The 20,000-nt window shown below is 43.5% G+C and overlaps 1 long non-coding RNA gene across 1 annotated transcript in view; it reads right to left on the bottom strand.

The window, feature by feature from the left end:
• The window catches only part of LOC113822846 (uncharacterized), a 20,690-nt gene extending 3,403 nt beyond the window's left edge, over window positions 1-17,287 (bottom strand). The window contains exon 1 of the long non-coding RNA XR_011399925.1: window positions 14,154-17,287. This is a non-coding gene — a long non-coding RNA (uncharacterized lncRNA). The remainder of the gene's footprint in view (window positions 1-14,153) is intronic.
• Between the last annotated feature and the right edge of the window lie 2,713 nt (window positions 17,288-20,000).

Below are 20,000 nucleotides of genomic sequence, written 5' to 3'. Positions count from 1 at the left end.
AGAGAGAGAGAGCAACAGATAGATAGAGAGAGAGAGAGCAACAGATAGAGAGAGAGAGAGAGAGGAACAGGTAGAGAGAGAGAGAGAGAGAGCAACAGAGAGAGAGAGAGAGAGCAACAGAGAGAGAGAGAGAGAGAGCAACAGAGAGAGAGAGCAACAGACAGAGAGAGAGAGAGAGAGCAACAGATAGAGAGAGAGAGAGTGTCAGGGGTTTTGTGTTCCCTGATTTGGTGGGTTATGGAGACAATTCTGGTTCAGCTGTTTATTGATAGGAGGTGGCTGGAAGGTAGCGTGGCGCGGGTTGTTGTGGGCAAGGAAGCCCAAGAGGGGCGCCGAGCGGGCGCGTGTGGGGGAGCGCCCCCAAGGAGAGGTGTGGTCAGGGCCGTGGGCCCCGGTCAATCGTCCTGGGTCAACTGTGTGTGGCTTCGAGCGGGGTCGCGGGGCCCTAGCAGTGGAGACGCGGGAAGGCAACCCTTGTTCCTCAGATCGCTCGGCATACGCGTCGCCCCCGACGGGATGAATCTGGCTCTGAAAAAAGCACACCAGAGGCAGAGACAGGGCGAGAGACAGGAGGGCAAACAGGGGGGGGGGGGGGGTGTTATAGCAGAGGCCGTAGTCAAGGTAATATAATCAAGATATATCAGATTGCAAAGATTGTTATTACAAATATTTTCATGAATTTTCAATTTTTATTATATTTTTTAAATAACTCACTGTCCAAGGATAGACAGAGGAACATGCTTAGGGAGACAATTACAATAGTCCGCGAAGACTTGCTTGAGTTGCAATTGTCTCAGATAGCAGGAAATGAAAATCTACAAGAGATAAGCATTGTGCAAAACTACAAAGGAAGCAAAAGGTGTCGCAGTCCGCAAGGACTTGTCTTGAACGACGAACTTCCTTGGAAAAAAAAATGCAACAATGCAGAGTTCAGAAGTGTGCAGTGCAATAATGCATACGCTATACGTCTGACTAATAGTGATTGTATCTCATTTCATTGAAGTTGTCTATCACACGTCACCAACAGCAATTTGAGGCAAAGCAATAATGAAAACAGGTAATGCAGTCCTCATACTTCGGGAGCGACTCATTACATCAAAATATACTTTCTCAAGACAACATTTGCACGATAAAACGTAATGCAAGACAAGAATACACGGTTGGCGCAAGTCGGTTATCTTCCGGAGACAGTACGCATGTAATTCTTGTGCAATTAACGTTTTTTTGCGGAACGATGTGCGCATGTGGCTGCGTGAGTGCGTAGACGAGTTGAGTTAATGGGTGTGAGTTATGAAATGAGTGAGTCAGAGTATAGTACACGAGTAGAAAATAGAATGTTGATAGATATATTTTTTGTTTTTTGTCAATAGTAATTTGTTAAGGTAAGGGCGAGAGTGAATAAAAAGGAATAGGATGGCGTGGAAGTTGGAAGAAATAAGCGAAGGGGAGGAGGAGTGGGTGGGCGGGAGGCTAAGGATAGGATGGGGTGGGGTGGGGTGGGGTTTAAAAGAGGTATGGGTGAGGATGGGGGGTGGGGTTAGGTATGTCAATGTGGATTGCGCTTAATGAAAATAATCACCGATCTGACTGCACGAAAAAAAAACATTCACACTAATAACAAAGAACTTACGTTAATTGCAATATTAATCAACTACTATGCGAAATCATAAAAATGGTACTTTAATTAGTACGTAAAATGAATGAAACGGTGACTGGTTTGGGACAGCTTCCCTGAGACAACTGACCCGAAAGACAACCCTCGTGGTTGTAAATGGTACTTAAACTTAAGATAGATTCCCTGAGGAATAGTGATGATGGGCCCAACGTAGAAGGGATATCATCGAACGAACTCATACGCAGAACGCAAATTGGGTATTCCATCTTCTTGGGAAATACCAGCGATAATCTCTCACGTATAGTCATATAAGAAGGCGCGTGGCGCTGAGATCGCCTGGGCGATAGGTGTGCTGCATGGCACAAGAACAACTTAACATTAATTACCTAAACCTAAGTACATGTCCATACCCAGCTGTGGGTTGTCACCAAGGACCATGTAATAATGATGAGGTGAGGTTCGTGATCAAGATAATCGAAAATCGCGAACAATATGAAATCGTAGTAGCTGTTTAATATAATTAATCTCTAACACGGAGATCACTAAATAAAAATTAAATACAAATAGCTTGAATGTATTTTTGGGTCGAGCAGAGTCAGATGGCTATAAGTACCTTCTACCTGAGTAAGGTCAAATGAGGTCGTTATTCGAACATTCGCTAAAATAGCGAATAGCTAGTAAATATAAAAATAAATAATATCATGAAAAACAAGTACACAGTAATCTAGAAGTTAAATAATCAAATTACCATTAAATGAACATGAATTAAAGAAAAAATATATCTATAAGGAAGACGAATAATTACGGTGAAACATACTTCGGAATATGCAAAAATATGCTATAATAATAACAAAATCATACGATTTAATTCGATGGATTATGCTAGTATCATTACAGTTCCCAATATATTTATGCAAACCGGAAGTAAATACATCACTCTATCGTAAATCGTCGTGTTATATAAATGAAATTTAAATTTCAGAAAAAAAATGTGGAACATAATTCGCAACAGCACTAAGGTGAGATGTGTCATCTTGTGACAAGACCTGACCGTGACGTGACCTGTGTGAAGTCACTCGCACTAGGACACGGGATATAACAATTTATACATGAAAATACTGAAGTTGATATTCATATAAACATACAACTGAACAAGGCATACTTTTCTTGTATAAATATAGATACGAAAAAAAATATAAAACGTTATCACTACATAAAAGAAAAAAAAAAAAAAACTAATTTAACGCTAGTGGATTAGAAATATTGAAAATAGGTAGAGAGGAAGGGGGGATTAACGGCTGGGGGTTAGGGGAGAGGGAGGGGGTTTAGGATGGTAGTGATAGTAATAGCGGGAGTGTAAGGAACGGGTATAGATGGGAAGCGTCGGGAAAGAGAAAAAGTTTGTGCATAATTTAACTAAATTATTTAAATATTCCAAAATATCACACAAATGCATATTTAAACTAAATACTTAAGAATTTGAACGTCGATATGGCGTCGGTTAACGCAGTGAGATATAATGAGAAATAAGGAAAAAAATGTCAGGAATATGGCAATACTTATCATTCTAGCCACGCGGCTTAGAATGTCCGTAGAAACAGATAATAATTTATAGAGAAAATGCACGTTATAGTTCACCCACACGAAGTTTTAAGCATTATACGATTTATGCTAACTAGGCTAGCATGATTGAGTTAGATTTAAGGGAAAACACGCCAAAGAAAATGCACTCTCGCAAGTGATAAAAATGGGGATTGATCCCTTAAAAAAGCGACGATCTACCATGACGAGAAAAAAAAAACATGGTAGATAACAAAAAGACGGAAAGAAAATGCACTGCACTGACACTTGTTCTGATATTTGAAAAAAAAAATCACTGCACTTTGTGAAAAAAAACGGCACGCACACATAGGCGAAGAAAGGGGAAAGAAAAGGAAGTAATTGCCAATGGTGTACTTACTTTTTTTTTCGGAGGCTTGTTCGTGTCATTCCGCCGCTTGCCACCAGTTGTCAGGGGTTTTGTGTTCCCTGATTTGGTGGGTTATGGAGACAATTCTGGTTCAGCTGTTTATTGATAGGAGGTGGCTGGAAGGTAGCGTGGCGCGGGTTGTTGTGGGCAAGGAAGCCCAAGAGGGGCGCCGAGCGGGCGCGTGTGGGGGAGCGCCCCCAAGGAGAGGATGTGGTCAGGGCCGTGGGCCCTGGTCAATCGTCCTGGGTCAACTGTGTGTGGCTTCGAGCGCTGGTCGCGGGGCCCTAGCAGTGGAGACGCGGGAAGGCAACCCTTGTTCCTCAGAAAGAGAGAGGGGGGGGGGGGGGGGGAGAGAGAGAGAGAGAGAGAGGGGGGGGGGGGGGAGAGAGAGAGAAAGAGAGGGGGGGGGAGAGAGAGAGAGGGGGGAGAGAGAGAGAGGAGAGGGGGGGGAGAGAGAGAGAAAGAGAGGGGGGGGGGAGAGAAAGAGAGAGGGGAGAGAGAGAGAAAGAGAGGGGGGGGAGAGAGAGAAAGAGAGAGGGGAGAGTGAGAGGGTGGGGGGGAGAGAGTGAGAGGGTGGGGGGGAGAGAGTGAGTGAGTGAGTCTTGGGACACTAAGAAGCAGAAAGTTATAAGCGATGTTGTTCGATCAGAAAAATCAATAGGAGTCTGAGGCGGTATTCACAAAAGGTCATAAATTTAATGACCGCGTTTGAACAGCTTTGTTGCCACATTTCAGTTTACACTCAGCTGTTATTAATATTCACCATTCATACCTTTAAAAACCCTATAATCATAATCAAATGTAATGAAATAAAACTACTATAGTGACTAAAATATTACCTTTCCAATTTTTTTGTGTTTACACTTTGTTGTCATTCCGTCAACAGAAAAGGCGGTATTTGCATTCACCTATGGTAGCTATGAGAAAATCGCAATAAACGAGGAGGAAACGTCCCAATTAACGTTTAACAATAAACAGAAGTGGCAGTACTTATGCAGAGAATTTTCAACAATTGTAAAATCCAAGTTCTGGTCTAGGTGTCTCATAATAGGAATTTAAAATCTTTTATACAAGTGTGGGACCTCCAGCCGTCTTCGGCCGAGATAGACAAAAATCACAGGTTAAGGACATTTTGGCGAGGAATCCAAGAGACTTTCGTCAATAGCGCCTCTAGTTGTCAAGTTGGATAATTGTGTAAACAACTATCAATTCTTGATTCAAAAAGACAAATGTCTGGGAACCTAAAACATTTGAAAACCTAAAAAAAATTATCTAAGCATCCATTTAGTATCACTATTGTTGATCCTTTAATTGATTCTTTATTTGCCTTACAATTTCCACGTCTGTGCTACCACATCGATGGATACAGCAATGGTAGTATCAGACCGAAACGAGTATGAATCTTTTCTACACTTTACACGGGTTTTAATCCCATTAGAGTGGTTTCAATCCCATGAGAATGGTTTCAATCCCATGAGAATGGTTTCAATCCCATTAAGATACTCTTGTATTCCAATTAATTACGTCCAATTCGTCTTGCGCCCAACCACATGCCTTTGTATCCCTGAATTTTCCCCAATTTGTAAGGCTGGCATTAGTGTGGATTCAAAGCTCTGGAGGACATGAGAACAGTGGTTTAGTTTGAGAACCAATATTTTAATCATTCTAATAAATGAAGAAAGGTCATGTAAAGTGACATCACCTTTAGATAGACTTTATTTTGATGGCCTCACTCATATCAAAGCAGTGACACCATCATTTACATGTAAATAAATACCACTTCTTGGGTAGTAATTAGGTTTGATTTTTCCTGCATGCACTGTTAATCCTTGGGAATCAAGATATTGTACAGCATATTCACATTGACTTGCTTTATAAAAATACAATCATCCAAGTAGCAAGGCGGCTATTCCAAGTTTTTTCGTGAGATAGAGCTGGCTTCAGCATTTTAGTGAATATTCAGAATATAGAAGTCAGCCAATGAGGTCAAGAGAACTGGTAGGGTTTTTCCCCCCACAAAATCTGCAGCCTCTTTCTCTCTCTTTCTTGGACTTCATATACCCAGAAGCGGGCATCTTTTAGGTTAATAACTACTAAGTAGAAGTCTGTTTGAATGGATAGAATTATCCTAATGGACTCCATATTCAAATAGTCGTGCTTTATGTAGTCATTTAATTATCTTGAGTTCAGAATAACCCAGACATTGCTATCCCTTTTCGTAGTTGGAGAAACGGTAAAAACCTTGTGAATTTTCTGTTAATATTTTGGCTTTTATGAAACTACTCAAAACATTGTCCAGGGTTTTTTGTGCAGCACTGGAGTAAATAAGGTCTTAGTATACTACCCTGTATAGTTCAATATTTGAAATTCAAGTTTTACCATTTACAATATTACAAAACATCTCTGTGCAATGCTTCCTATTGAATCTTAAAGGCAAACAACTTTCATCCCAAACAAAATGTTCAGGGGCATTAGCTAGTAAACCTACTTGTGCTCACCAGAGGCTGAATTCCTGGGCACATGGTGTTCAAGCGGCGTCCAGAAGCACCAACGGTTTAGAGATCAAACACAGCAAAGGATCCACAGATCGAGATAGGCCTGAGAGGTGGGCACAAACAGCAACTGTACTAAAAATATTTATTATATCAAAACACGTAAATACATCAGAAAATCAATATTAAATGAGTAATTTGAAATGTACAAATACAGAGGGTATATGCATATGAAAAGAGAGAACTTGAATAAAAAGCACGACCCAAATGCTCCAGGAAGAGGTTCCTGTGCATCGAGTGCCGGTCCGGGACTACCCAGGGGCTCCAGGGTAGACAGGCAGGCAGGCAGGCAAGCAATGTATGCAAAGGGTAGACAGGCAGGCAGGCAGGCAAGCAATGTATGCAAAGGGTAGACAGGCAGGCAGGCAGGCAAGCAATGTATGCAAAGGGTAGACAGGCAGGCAGGCAGGCAAGCAATGTATGCAAAGGGTAGACAGGCAGGCAGGCAGGCAAGCAATGTATGCAAAGGGTAGACAGGCAGGCAGGCAGGCAAGCAATGTATGCAAAGGGTAGACAGGCAGGCAGGCAGGCAAGCAATGTATGCAAAGGGTAGACAGGCAGGCAGGCAGGCAAGCAATGTATGCAAAGGGTAGACAGGCAGGCAGGCAGGCAAGCAATGTATGCAAAGGGTAGACAGGCAGGCAGGCAGGCAAGCAATGTATGCAAAGGGTAGACAGGCAGGCAGGCAGGCAAGCAATGTATGCAAAGGGTAGACAGGCAGGCAGGCAGGCAAGCAATGTATGCAAAGGGTAGACAGGCAGGCAGGCAGGCAAGCAATGTATGCAAAGGGTAGACAGGCAGGCAGGCAGGCAAGCAATGTATGCAAAGGGTAGACAGGCAGGCAGGCAGGCAAGCAATGTATGCAAAGGGTAGACAGGCAGGCAGGCAGGCAAGCAATGTATGCAAAGGGTAGGCAGACAGGCAAGCAATGTATGCAAAGGGTAGGCAGACAGGCAAGCAATGTATGCAAAGGGTAGGCAGACAGGCAAGCAATGTATGCAAAGGGTAGGCAGACAGGCAAGCAATGTATGCAAAGGGTAGGCAGACAGGCAAGCAATGTATGCAAAGGGTAGGCAGACAGGCAAGCAATGTATGCAAAGGGTAGGCAGACAGGCAAGCAATGTATGCAAAGGGTAGGCAGACAGGCAAGCAATGTATGCAAAGGGTAGGCAGACAGGCAAGCAATGTATGCAAAGGGTAGACAGGCAGGCAGGCAGGCAAGCAATGTATGCAAAGGGTAGACAGGCAGGCAGGCAGGCAAGCAATGTATGCAAAGGGTAGACAGGCAGGCAGGCAGGCGAGCAATGTATGCAAAGGGTAGACAGGCAGGCAGGCAGGCGAGCAATGTATGCAAAGGGTAGACAGGCAGGCAGGCAGGCAAGCAATGTATGCAAAGGGTTGACAGGCAGGCAGGCAGGCAAGCAGGCAAGCAATGTATGCAAAGGGTAGACAGGCAGGCAGGCAGGCAAGCAATGTATGCAAAGGGTAGACAGGCAGGCAGGAAGGCAAGCAATGTATGCAAAGGGTAGACAGGCAGGCAGGCAGGCAAGCAATGTATGCAAAGGGCAGGCAACCACACACGCAATCAGTGCGTGCAAATCACAGGCAACCACACACGCAATCAGTGCGTGCAAATCACAGGCAACCACACACGCAATCAGTGCGTGCAAATCACAGGCAACCACACACGCAATCAGTGCGTGCAAATCACAGGCAACCACACACGCAATCAGTGCGTGCAAATCACAGGCAACCACACACGCAATCAGTGCGTGCAAATCACAGGCAACCACACACGCAATCAGTGCGTGCAAATCACAGGCAACCACACACGCAATCAGTGCGTGCAAATCACAGGCAACCACACACGCAATCAGTGCGTGCAAATCACAGGCAACCACACACGCAATCAGTGCGTGCAAATCACAGGCAACCACACACGCAATCAGTGCGTGCAAATCACAGGCAACCACACACGCAATCAGTGCGTGCAAATCACAGGCAACCACACACGCAATCAGTGCGTGCAAATCACAGGCAACCACACACGCAATCAGTGCGTGCAAATCACAGCCAACCAAACACGCAATCAGTGCATGCAAATCACAGGCAACCACACACGCAATCAGTGCGTGCAAATCACAGGCAACCACACACGCAATCAGTGCGTGCAAATCACAGGCAACCACACACGCAATCAGTGCGTGCAAATCACAGGCAACCACACACGCAATCAGTGCGTGCAAATCACAGGCAACCACACACGCAATCAGTGCGTGCAAATCACAGGCAACCACACACGCAATCAGTGCGTGCAAATCACAGGCAACCACACACGCAATCAGTGCGTGCAAATCACAGGCAACCACACACGCAATCAGTGCGTGCAAATCACAGGCAACCACACACGCAATCAGTGCGTGCAAATCACAGGCAACCACACACGCAATCAGTGCGTGCAAATCACAGGCAACCACACACGCAATCAGTGCGTGCAAATCACAGGCAACCACACACGCAATCAGTGCGTGCAAATCACAGGCAACCACACACGCAATCAGTGCGTGCAAATCACAGGCAACCACACACGCAATCAGTGCGTGCAAATCACAGGCAACCACACACGCAATCAGTGCGTGCAAATCACAGGCAACCACACACGCAATCAGTGCATGCAAATCACAGGCAACCACACACGCAATCAGTGCATGCAAATCACAGGCAACCACACATGCAATCAGTGCATGCAAATCACAGGCAACCACACACGCAATCAGTGCATGCAAATCACAGGCAACCACACACGCAATCAGTGCATGCAAATCACAGGCAACCACACATGCAATCAGTGCATGCAAATCACAGGCAACCACACACGCAATCAGTGCATGCAAATCACAGGCAACCACACATGCAATCAGTGCATGCAAATCACAGGCAACCACACACGCAATCAGTGCGTGCAAATCACAGGCAACCACACATGCAATCAGTGCGTGCAAATCACAGGCAACCACACACGCAATCAGTGCGTGCAAATCACAGGCAACCACACACGCAATCAGTGCATGCAAATCACAGGCAACCACACACGCAATCAGTGCATGCAAATTACAGGCAACCACACATGCAATCAGTGCATGCAAATCACAGGCAACCACACACGCAATCAGTGCATGCAAATCACAGGCAACCACACACGCAATCAGTGCATGCAAATCACAGGCAACCACACACGCAATCAGTGCATGCAAATCACAGGCAACCACACACGCAATCAGTGCATGCAAATTACAGGCAACCACACATGCAATCAGTGCGTGCAAATTACAGGCAACCCCACACGCAATCAGTGCATGCAAATCACAGGCAACCACACACGCAATCAGTGCATGCAAATTACAGGCAACCACACATGCAATCAGTGCATGCAAATCACAGACAACCACACACGCAATCAGTGCATGCAAATCACAGGCAACCACACACGCAATCAGTGCATGCAAATCACAGGCAACCACACACGCAATCAGTACATGCAAATTACAGGCAACCACACATGCAATCAGTGCGTGCAAATTACAGGCAACCACACACGCAATCAGTGCATGCAAATCACAAGCAACCACACACGCAATCAGTGCATGCAAATCACAAGCAACCACACACGCAATCAGTGCGTGCAAATCACAGGCAACCACACACGCAATCAGTGCATGCAAATTACAGGCAACCACACATGCAATCAGTGCATGCAAATCACAGGCAACCACACACGCAATTAGTGCATGCAAATTACAGGCAACCACACACGCAATCAGTGCATGCAAATTACAGGCAACCACACATGCAATCAGTGCATGCAAATCACAGGCAACCACACACGCAATCAGTGCATGCAAATTACAGGCAACCACACATGCAATCAGTGCATGCAAATCACAGGCAACCACACACGCAATCAATGCATGCAAATTACAGGCAACCACACACGCAATCAGTGCGTGCAAATTACAGGCAACCACACACGCAATCAGTGCGTGCAAATTACAGGCAACCCCACACGCAATCAGTGCGTGCAAATCACAGGCAACCACACACGCAATCAGTGCGTGCAAATCACAGGCAACCACACACGCAATCAGTGCATCCAAATCACAGGCAACCACACACGCAATCAGTGCATGCAAATCACAGGCAACCACACACGCAATCAGTGCGTGCAAATCACAGGCAACCACACACGCAATCAGTGCATGCAAATCACAGGCAACCACACACGCAATCAGTGCATGCAAATCACAGGCAACCACACACGCAATCAGTGCGTGCAAATTACAGGCAACCACACATGCAATCAGTGCATGCAAATCACAGGCAACCACACACGCAATCAGTGCGTGCAAATCACAGGCAACCACACACGCAATCAGTGCGTGCAAATCACAGGCAACCACACACGCAATCAGTGCGTGCAAATTACAGGCAACCACACACGCAATCAGTGCATGCAAATCACAGGCAACCACACACGCAATCAGTGCGTGCAAATCACAGGCAACCACACACGCAATCAGTGCGTGCAAATCACAGGCAACCCCACACGCAATCAGTGCATGCAAATCACAGGCAACCACACACGCAATCAGTGCGTGCAAATCACAGGCAACCACACACGCAATCAGTGCCTGCAAATCACAGGCAACCACACACGCAATCAGTGCGTGCAAATCACAGGCAACCACACACGCAATCAGTGCGTGCAAATCACAGGCAACCACACACGCAATCAGTGCATGCAAATCACAGGCAACCACACACGCAATCAGTGCGTGCAAATTACAGGCAACCACACATGCAATCAGTGCGTGCAAATCACAGGCAACCACACACGCAATCAGTGCATGCAAATCACAGGCAACCACACACGCAATCAGTGCGTGCAAATCACAGGCAACCACACACGCAATCAGTGCGTGCAAATCACAGGCAACCACACACGCAATCAGTGCATGCAAATCACAGGCAACCACACACGCAATCAGTGCATGCAAATCACAGGCAACCACACACGCAATCAGTGCATGCAAATCACAGGCAACCACACACGCAATCAGTGCGTGCAAATCACAGGCAACCACACACGCAATCAGTGCATGCAAATCACAGGCAACCACACACGCAATCAGTGCGTGCAAATCACAGGCAACCACACACGCAATCAGTGCGTGCAAATCACAGGCAACCACACACGCAATCAGTGCATGCAAATCACAGGCAACCACACACGCAATCAGTGCATGCAAATCACAGGCAACCACACATGCAATCAGTGCATGCAAATCACAGGCAACCACACACGCAATCAGTGCATGCAAATCACAGGCAACCAAACACGCAATCAGTGCATGCAAATCACAGGCAACCACACACGCAATCGGGCCATCTACCCAGAGATGCAGGTGAACAATCGTTTGTGCCAATATCAAAGTACCTTGGCACCATGAAAACATGAATGGCCTTGGGATCAAAGACGCTTAGTGAAAACACAGGAAACCGTTTTATATCCTCGACGAGGAGCCCCTCTGAACACAGGCTGACAACCAACCAAGGCAGCATCAGTCTCGAGCAGACGTTCGTGAAAATCCGTTGCCACGATGTAACTTGCGCTCGCATTGCACCGTTTGAATGACCCTATTGGCCTATTTATTTATTATTTACCATATTGCCCTATTTAATTACCCAAGGCCCTCTTAATTCCCCTCCTGAACCGCACGAGGCCCTCTTAATTACCCTAATTGAAACAGTCACACTTCTGAATCCAGGAGCTCGCAGCCCTGCCAACCCCGTCACCTCGCAGCGTGGGACACAAGCGGCGCCACAGAGCACAGGCGGGAGAGGCTGGGGCTCAAAGGGATCAGAGGCTGCAAGACTATGCAGAAAGGACCCGTAGATCTCGATAGGCCAGAGAGATGGACGGAAACAAACAGCAATTGGCAATACTAATTAAGGCGTTCGCGCTATATATACCGAGGAAAGTATAATACTGTCATTGATTAGTGTTCGTACATGTCGGTTAAGTTAATAAAAATGTGGGGAGCGCAAAGGTTGTGCTTTAATTGAAATGCAAACCTCGTTATCTCGAACCGTCTCGAACGTAAACAATACTGCGAGCTTTCTGAAAAGTTCATAGATGTCGCTGCGTATCCACAGTAAATTTGTATCATGTTTAAAACACTTGATAATACAATTATTACATTTCTTGTATTTGATATGTTCATAATATTTATCTAGCTATCTATCTATCTATCTATATATATGATTTAATTAAGATACACGATAATTTACGATATCTTAAATTATTCGTCGGTTAATGTCACGAACCTATCGGTAGTGATTCGACTGCGGTTTTTGAGTACACTTGACATTTCGACCCTAGTGACCTTGGTGTTAACAAGGGACAATGACTGTGCGCCGGCTGTGACTATGGGTATGGTGATTTTGTGCTGAAATTTGTGGGAAATGCAGAAAAGATTTTGGATTATGTGCGTGATCATAGTATCATATTGAAAACAGTGAACTGTTCAAATTGTGGCAGTGAATGTAGAATAGACTACCGAAGAAAAGACTTCCGCTGCGACAAATCTTGTGCTAAAGGGCACAAGAAAAAACGCCGGTGTGCATTTTCCCGAACAATTTTTAAAGGCACCTGGTTTGATAAATCAAAATTGGACGTTGAAACCAATTTACGCTTTTGCAATTTATTTCTAAGGAAAGGATTTTCCTATGAACAAATTAGAAATGAATTGAAAATTAGTGACAAAATTAACGACTTGTTGAGTTTTTGTAGGGAAGTGCTGATATCTTGGTGTATGAGAAACAGTGCATTGATTGGGGGCCCAGGAAAAACGGTCGAAATTGATGAAAGTGAATTCGGCAAGAGAAAATACAATGTAGGGCGTGTAATAGAGGGCCAGTGGGTGTTTGGTGGCTTTTGCCATGAGTGTAAAAACCTTTTTTTCGTCCCCGTTGAAAAAAGGGACTCGGCCACCCTGATTACCATTATTAAAGACTATGTGCGACCCGGGATCACAATAATTTCAGACTGCTGGAAAGCTTATGACAGTCTAGAGGAAGAGGGCTTCAATCACCTCAAAGTTAATCATTCATATAATTTTGTTGATCCCAAAACAGGCGCCCATACTAATAACATTGAGAGAAAGTGGCGGGACGCAAAACGGACAGTCCCACAATTTGGCCGCCGGAAAGCTCATTTTCTTGGGTACCTCGCGAGGTTGATTTTCTTTAAAAGCCCACCCCGAGGCAAATAAGCGGCTGCACCATTTCCTGCTAGCTGCTGCCGAGTTGTACCCTCCGTCTCTTTAAAGTAAGCTAAATATTTTTGGGGAAGGGGTGCGGGAGCTTGCCCCCGGTAGGGTGTTAGGAAGGTATGCTACGTCTGTACGGCGAAATACCCTCAGGGAAGGGGGTCCGGGGGCTTACCGCCGATAAGGGGTTAGGAAGGTATGCTTCGTTTGTGCAGTGATCTTTAAGAAATTTCTTCGACATTTCGGCAACACTGACATCGACGCGGTGCATCTTACAGCGACGGGTGAACGAAAAGTTTACGTTTATCAACTATATCGATTTTAATGATATATTTTCTTTCTTTTATTGATGATCTGAATTTCGGATCGATTTGTTCATTTTTACGCTTTCTTTCACTTAGTCATAACAAAGTTTGGCTCGGGTTTTTCATTTTTACGCTTTCTTTAACTTTTTTATTACGAAGTTTGGCTAGGGTTTTCGATTTTTTCAATATTTTCACTTTTCATTCCACTATTTCTCCCGTGTTTGTCCCCCCTTCAACCCCCGATTCCCCACGGGTCCCCCAAGATTGATGGGGGTTGAAGAAAAAAACATAAAAAATAGGCGCGGCTGTCTTACTTAGAATTACCCAGCAATTTACAAAAGTAAATAATTAAAGACAGGAAACTATGTAAATGCATAACATTACCAAAGAAAACGAATCAAACCGCCGACCCAGTGGCTCCACGAGAGGTTCCTGCGCTGTGACCGCCGGCCCAGGACTGCCCAAGCCGGAGCGCCTCGCGTCCCCCCCTCGCCTGGGCGGACGCCGAACGAGCGAACTGCCTTTAGATGCGGCGTCAACCACCGGTTCACTCGGTCGCGGTCCATCTCCCCTTCGTCCTTGTCGACGATTCCCTTTCAGACGACTATTTCATTTAGATTTTCCCTTGTGGCATTGCGGTGGGCGGAGCAGCGGCGTCCCTTTTGGGCTGACAACAAATACACGGAATGACAGGGCAAGGAGGAGGAGGAGTAAGAGTAGGAGGAGGAGTAAGAGTAGGAGGAGGAGGAGTAAGAGTAGGAGGAAGAAGAGAAGGAGAAGGAGGAAGAAGAGTAGGAACAGGAGGAGGAAGAGAAAGAGCAGTATGAGTGACCAAATGGGGAGAAGGTGCCATGCTCTGCTGCTCTTTCTTCGCGGACGTAAAAACGTACCACATTCTTCTGTGAACTATGGGCATGCGCTCTCTTTCCTGCTCTCTCGATTAGACTTTTATTAAAGGAGTCAAAGGGTTGAACATTCCGTCCGACTTGGACGAGGCCCGCCATCTATTGGCACTGATAGCGTTCGTTTTCCCTTTTTTTTTATCCTCCTTCCGGTAGATCTTCCTGGAATGTCGCCGGATCCTGCAAGAATTCACCCTAGTCATGTCTGAAGCATAGATACGGTCCTCAGATCGATCAGTGGAGGCGCTATATCGCAGACAAAACTCGTGTAGCGTAATGGAAAGAGAATCGTGCTTACCAAGCCAACTCTTTGGCGCTGCGGTAAAAAGATAAAAATCTTGAAGAGGTTGGTGCCCGAGGAACTCCCTTCGCATGTGTCCTGGGCGAGCGCTCGCTAACGACCGACGGGAGAGGCAAACTACTGCCATCTCCCTTGATACCGTGGTGACCGCAGTGACATGTGAAATGCTCAAAAAGGGAGCGACCAATGCATGCAAATTGACACCAAAGACAAAACCAAACCAGAGCTATAAACCGTGAAACAAACAGACAAATGCACGTGAAAACACACATTGCAAAATATAAACGGTACACATACTCTATTAACCAAAAGAAACCCACAAAATGTAAATAAAATAAAACTAACTTAAAGCAAACCGTTTTCACTGCTCATTATAAGCTTTTCCAAAACGTGCAAAAAGTATAAAACCCGAAACAACAACGGTTTAGTAATGGTTCTGACTAAGAAATGGGAGACATTTGCGTACAGAATACAGATCAAACAAACCCAGTGCCCAATGCAGGTGTTACCGACACATAAAACCCCAAAGATACTTAGTAATAGTGGTGAATATCAAATGGGAGACGCTTTCATATAGAAACACATCGAGACCTAAACCGAACATATTCATTGCTCAGAAAAGGCTTTACCAAAATGTGCATAACATCAAACTCCAAACAAATATGGAATGGTAATCATGGGGATAAAAATGAAGAGACACGCTTGTTCATGGGCAGGCATATTACTACACACATTCGCTGATCAGTAGAGCCTTTACCAGAATGTGCACAAGCATTAAACCCCAAACAAACAAGTCATGGTAATAATGGCGGTTATGAATGGGGAGACATTTGCGTACAGAATACACCTGGACCCTGAGCAAACACATCCATTGCTCAAAACAGGTGCTATATACCTCAGCAAAAATAGGGCAAAACCAACAAAATCAACACGAATGCTGTGAACGCAACACAGCAGACACACACCGCCATACTCAGGGACGTAAGTCCATGCATTGTGGAATTACTCTCTTAACCAAAGGAAACCAACAACATTAAGATAAAATAAATCCATAAAATGATGGCATGACCCCAGATAACAACGGTATAGTACTTGTTCTGATTAAGAAAATGGGAGACATTTGCATACGGAATATACCTGGGCCCAGATCAAAGCCATTGCTCAATACAGGTGTTACCAACACACAAAACCCCAAACAAATGTCATGGTAATAATGGTAGTTATGAAATGGGAGACACGCCTGCACAAGAGCAAACATATACCAAACACATTCACTGCTCAGGGCAGTCGTTGCCAGAATGTGCATAACATAAAACCCCAAACAAATAAATGGTGATATGAAATGGGAGACGCTTTCATATAGAGACACATCCAGACCTAAAATGAACATATTCAATGCTCAGAAAAGGCTTCACCAAAATGTACATAACGAACAAATATGGAATGGTAATCATGGTGATAAAAAATGGAGACACGCTTGTTCAAAGGCAGGCATATTACTACACACGGTCAATATGCATAAAAGGGTAGTGGCTTGCTTTCAAAACAAATTTGATATTTTTGTGTAGGTAATCCAATAACTTGAGCAAATCTAGATGCTATTCATTGTGCAAACGAATCGTTTTGTGACGATTTTTTTGGAGGGCTCTGACGGCAATGTTGATAACCTGTGAAAAAAACGGTAATTCGCACTTCTAAAACTATTTGTTAAATAAATCTCATGGATACTAATACAAAAAACAAAATAACGAGATACTAAAATGATTGTCAGTAACTACGGACCAAGCGCCATAGAAAATATCCCGACGATGCGATTCAAAGTATGCGTGAAAGTTTTTGTATTTGATTATAACGTTTTATTTTTTTCTCGACAATATTTAATGATGTACTATTTATCGACGATATGACGATATTGTCAATACCAATAAATGTTGCGCCGCTTAGTTATATCGACGATAGGCGCGGAGACCGCGCATATCGTTTAATTACATGTTAAATATATGAATGAACAAAGAACGGAGCCAAAAACGCATGTGACACTGCCATACCATACCATATCATGCGATTTTGCGTTTTTGGTTTTTCTCTAAACACAAGAAGCTTTGAAAGAAAAGAGCGGCCTTCATACCGGACAACTTCGTAGCATTTTTTAATACGCCGAACGATCGATTTCACCCTCGCAATTGTCGCGCTGGAACCTTATGCCGCTTTAAACACTGCAGCCGTTAATAATGAGGTACACGTTAACGAGACTGATACACACAGATGCGGCAAAATGAAAGGACACCACCTTAGACTTATTTAGTGCATAATATTCAAAATATTTGCTGCATATCACCGATCCGACACCAATTTTTTTTTTTTTCTGGTACGAGACACAAAATAACCGGTTATCTGAATGCATACTAACCTTTTAACGTTGCGCCCACGTTGTTCTGTCACATCTTTGTCACGACGTCACAAATATGTTGCTAATTCTTTTAAAACAGTACCTTTATCTTGCATCGGAAACCAATTAGCCGGCTTTATATATAAGTAAAAATATCGACACTCGTTCCCTCTCAACAACGGACACAGACCGACTGAACGATTTGTAGGCAAGAGCACAGGTACCATAAATTTACGCATTTTGATTGGTCAGTTAACGTGACGTCACATGTTTTCATTGGTTAACCTTAGTCATACAGCACAAACCACCGATTTGCTATTAATTGTCAATTACACAAGGCATACCATACTTAAGATGTAATAACCATTGCATACCATTATTTACAATGCGAAATCCTGTTAAGTGTGGATTGTTATTAAAATTATGTATATATATGTATATATACACATAGACATACTTAAACACATACGCACACATGCATATAAGTACACATACAAATATATGTATACACACATTTTTTTCTATTATGTGTACAAATGATCCTATGAACTTGCACTAAGATATATTTATGCGCTTATCACATATCATTATTAATCATTTTAGTTTTGCCAATTTCGTCATTTGAATTGTCTTGGCAGCAGCATTCACATGTTCTTCCGACTTATTTTCTAATTGGAATTTATTTTCACGAATTATTAGTTTATCATAAAAAATTTAAACTAGTGTTAAAGTACACACACCAGACAAGGCCATTATATTTTGTCGTTCGTTGAAGGTTATGTCGGTATACAGTTTCCTGAATAGTTCACGATATGCTGCTATTGTATTTTAAGTAGAGCTATAGACTATAATGTTACGATATATTGTTAACGGAGAAAATATTGAAGCGTGGACTGCCGCTGAATCCGCGTCTTTGTAGTTTGCACGTTTTAAAATGTATATAACAAATATATAAATATAGTTGCACACGCACAAGTTCGATTATTGTGTTCACATCACGTTCTATATGCGAAGTGACACGGTATTATATATATGTTTTACTTTCAGGCATGTGTTTCTGCGGCACGACACAAAACAAATCTGGCCAAATGTTTTAAAATATGTCTTGCTGTTGTAAGTACACAATGTAACAATATGCTTAAAAGGATCGTCGCTTACAGTAAGTAAATGGTAGGTGCAAAATAAAAAAAATATGGCACTGCTAATAAAGATTCTGACTTACCGCTTTAATGTGGTGGAGGATAGAGCTGTGCAGCGGCCCGAAGAAATGCGCACAGGCGGCTTTTTGGCTTATATCGAGCGCAAAACGCATACCGAGCAAAATATTGATGGTAATATTGTCTTAATTTTCCCGGTCGCTGCTTCCAACTTTTAATAGTGCTCCATAGGCGCTCAATATTTTGTGTGTGCACTTTTTTGTCTTTGGAGGATACAAATTCTAAAGAGTGGTTTACCGTTTTGTGATTGTAGCCCAGTTTATTCAATGCATTGTATCCTCTCCACTGGTCAGTGTAGACTGTGGCACCAGGGCAAATATGTTCTTTTATAATTTTGGATAATGTTTTTGAATTTCTATTTTTTACTTTTGTAAAATATACTTTTTTGGTGCCACGCTCATATTCTCCAAATACCCAAAAGCCTTTAAATGCCTTTCGGCCACGATTAAATTTTCCTCCTCCAAAATAACTTTGGTCGTACTCGACGACTCTCCCCCCCTCGCCGAGAAGGTCCCCGAAATTCTTTATGGCACTGGCACACACTCCACTTGCAAAGGAGCGCCAATCCACCGCAGTGTGTGGGCTCCAGCCAAAGTTTTCTTCTAAATATTTTTGAGAGAAAATTGGTCGTAAGTATATATTCAAGAATCTTAGATTTTCATTCGGTTTGATTTTGGCATTTTCCAACCATGTGTCTTTAAATATTGAAACAGTATAGTCACACTTTTTAACTCTTTTGTTCTTCGGATTTGTGCATTGTCTGTTGCAGTGGAAACGGTTTCTTTCACTGTCAAAATTGCACTCTTTTAAGCACGATTTACAAATTAACTTTTTCGGGAGAACGCCGTGGCACTGAAAAAACTCTATTGCAGTATCGTCCTGCTGATAGAATCTCGCAATAGTTTGTTCAAAAGTTTGTTCACATCCTGTGCACAATGCCATTGTTTCACTTGTAATGCCTGAAGAACCGCAAATCGCTATCATTACAGTTCCGCGACAGTGACGAGTGTACAAGTGAAATGTATGTAAAATTGTTACGACTTAATTGTGCATTTCTTACTTTATTTAAAAATAGATGGCATCAGAAGCGGTTTCCCATTATGCCTTATATTTCACAACACACTATTCATGTACCTTGTTATGCGTTGACATACTTTCGTTATTACACATTTTCATATTTATGTATGTATGTGTGTGTATATATATATATATATATATATATATATATATATATACATATATATATATATATATATATATATATATATATATATATATATATATATACACAGAAAAAGACAGACAGACGAAGGAAATATAAGCGCATTACGCCAGACGACAGCCAACATTTTGAAAATACCGCGTATAGTGTGCTGCCCCCTGTAGGGAAAAAATGCGAAGTAATATTGCCCCCTGCAGGAA

This window comes from Penaeus vannamei, chromosome 33 (assembly GCF_042767895.1).
Source record: "Penaeus vannamei isolate JL-2024 chromosome 33, ASM4276789v1, whole genome shotgun sequence".
Taxonomy (NCBI): domain Eukaryota; kingdom Metazoa; phylum Arthropoda; class Malacostraca; order Decapoda; family Penaeidae; genus Penaeus; species Penaeus vannamei.
Note: the sequence above shows the minus strand (reverse complement) of the source record. Positions and strands in the feature narration are given on the sequence as shown.